The sequence below is a fragment of the Sphaeroforma arctica genome (genome assembly GCF_001186125.1).
Source record: "Sphaeroforma arctica JP610 unplaced genomic scaffold supercont1.516, whole genome shotgun sequence".
In the NCBI taxonomy this organism is placed as follows: Eukaryota; class Ichthyosporea; order Ichthyophonida; genus Sphaeroforma; species Sphaeroforma arctica.
In genome coordinates, this window is record NW_014040042.1 from 6250 (window position 1) to 9505 (window position 3256).

Below are 3256 nucleotides of genomic sequence, written 5' to 3' on the forward strand. Positions count from 1 at the left end.
ATATATATATATATATATGTATATAGTATATATATATATATATATATATATGCATTTGTGTTTTATACCGACCGTTCAGTACTTTGTATATACTTGTGTTTTGGGGTATGATTTCGTTAACGCTCTGATCATTAAAATCGAAGTGTGATTTATTGCGTAGTGCGCGATGCGCAAGTACGTTTTGCGTTGAGATTTTCGCGTTTTTGGTACATTTTCAGGTGTCTATTAATTACAAGGATATGTATGCTATTGACCGTTCTTGCCGAGCTAGGTATGAAATTGTCTATTTGTTTGTGACGTGTATTGATGCTTTGATCTTAAACAATGGCTCGAAACACACCTTTCATCATGACACAATACTAAATTTGAACCACACAAACAGGAAGCGGATATGGTGTTGTGGGTAGTGGGTGATCACGATTGTATCGCGTACGACGGTACCTTCAACGACTACCGCAATGGCATTCTGAAGGAGATAGAGGAACAAGGCACCGAGCACGTCAACAGAGAGTCCTAAATGGATGCTCCTTAGGTGCACTAGACAGATACAGTCCTAAATGGATGTTCCTTAGGTGTACTGGGCAGATACAGTCCTAAATGGATGTTCCTTAGGTGTACTCGGCAGATACAGTCCTCAATGGATGTTCCTTAGGTGTACTGGACAGATACAGGCCTAAATGGATGTTATTTTGGTGCACTGTATATGTACAAGTATACATGGATGGGTATATTTCATGTGTATATTCACAGTATAGTACCGTATATGTATAGGTATACATACCTTGATACAATTCATGTGTATATACACACTTATGTATATATTGGCTGTCCGACAGCATACGGCACGAGCAATCTCCAGAGTAGAATCATCTCCGAACTTTTGTAGGAACCTCGATTATTGTCCAATTTTTTGGCTGAAAGCGGGCCTTAGACAATGATCGAGGTCTTACTGTATACATACCGTTTGTTGTGATGGTTTGGTTACGGTCCAGTGTGACTAATCGCAGAGCATATGTCGTATCAAGTATGCCTGCTTTGCACTGGCCAGGCATAGTGTTCTGTTCTGGCTAAATGTGTGCCAGTGTGATGCAGACACTCGCCGTGCGCTATTGGTAGTCGCGTACTGTATCATATCACACCTATTGTAGTGCAGTTGCTCGTCTATGTGTGCACGTGGTGTAGCTATGCTGCGATCACTAGTAGGTTAGAGTAATGGATGCACAACAGTGGAATGGCTGGTATCACAGTCGCGACAGGATTCGGATCTATCTGTAAACGTGCCGTGCGGATCCAATAACTTAGTTTAGAAATGTTCCAATCAAAATAAACAAAATTGTACAAGAATGTTCCAATTCAGATCAAAACTTATACAGGAATGTTCCAATTCAAACAAATATTTGTACATAAATTCGATTAATTGTACAAGAATGTTTAAATTCAATTAAATGATTGGACAGGAGAAACAAGACATACAGCTCTCGTATGGATTCCCGGCTTTAAGGCAGTGATTGATGTGGGTTCTGTTTGAAATTTGGAAACATTCCATTTCGGATTTAATTCTGTTCAAAGTATATTCAATTTTGTATAGTGATAATATTATTTATTTCAATTTGGATTTTTTTTTAGGTCTACCTGTACATCGGGCCATGATATCATGCGGTATTAAAGCGATCGCGCCAACTATTTCTGGGCGCCAAAGAAATATCTACTAGTAGACATCGCATACTCTCACAGCGATACATAAGTACACATCAGTTGAAGACGTACAAGTGCACATCAGTTGAAGACGTACAAGTGCACATCAGTTGAAGTCACACAAGTGCACATCAGTTAAAGTCACACAAGTGCACATCGGTTCAAGTCACACAAGTGCACATCAGTTAAAGTCACACAAGTGCACATCAGTTGAAGACGTACAAGTGCACATCAGTTAAAGTCACACAAGTGCACATCAGTTAAAGTCACACAAGTGCACATCAGTTGAAGTCACACAAGTGCACAGTTGAAGACCACTGCAATTTCACAGACACGCTGAACTCGCTCTAGACTACATCCCACCACTTGCGCAACTATCTGTAGCAAGCCAACTATCTACCTAACACTGCAATTGTACACACGCGTTGTCAGTGCTCACTCGAACGCTTTCATACAAGAGATTTGTAAGTTCATTCTTTTCATTAAAATGGGACTGTGAGTAGACATTGCCATGTTTATAAAGTTAAGAGACTTGCAAGTTCATTCTTTCCATTAAAATGGGACTGTGAGTAGACTTTGCCATGTTTATAAAGTTAAGAGCAAGTTCATTCTTTCCATTAAAATGGGACTGTGAGTAGACATTGCCATGTTGATAAAGTTAATAGACTTACAAGTTCATTCTTTTCATTAAAATGGGACTGTGAGTAGACATTGCCATGTTGATAAAGTTAAGAGACTTGCAAGTTCATTCTTTCCATTAAAATGGGACTGTGAGTAGACATTGCCATGTTGATAAAGTTGCAGACGAGCCCCAGACCGCTTGTAGGCGGGTCGTTTGTCATAGCGCGACGCCGATCAATGTAAGTATGTATAAAAATAACAGATAGACAAGGTAAAAAAACATAATAATAATAATAATAATATATATATATATGTATATAAATAAATAAATAATAAAATAAACAAACAAATAAGTAAACAAACAAATAAATAAACAAATATATGAATAAACAGACGAATATATATATATATATATATATATATATATACTTTAATGCTACACCTACACGACTAGGCGGTGCTAGCGACCTCATCTAAGCCATATGTCTTGAGCAACGCAGTCGTATTAGGCTCTCTGCCTTTGAACGATTCAAATACTTCGGACGGGGCCACACTCCCACCCAACGACAGCACCGTGTCTCTGAATCGCGCTCCAATATCTATCCTCTCCTATATTTTTTTTGGGGCAGAAATGTAATTTCACAGTTATTTGATTGACCTTGATCTCAGGGTCACTCACATTTATCATTCGTTATTGTACTTTCTAACTGATGTTATTTATAGAATAGCACTCACATTATTTTCCTAATTGTTCTTTATAGAATTTCCCTCACATTTATCATATGTTTATGTGCTTGTGTTGTAATTGATATTATTTAAAGCACATCACGTACAACTAGCAATACTTCCATCACTAATGTGGTTATAGTGGTGATAAGAATATCACGCACAACTAGCAATACTTCCATCACTAATGTGGCTATGGTGGTGATAAGGATAT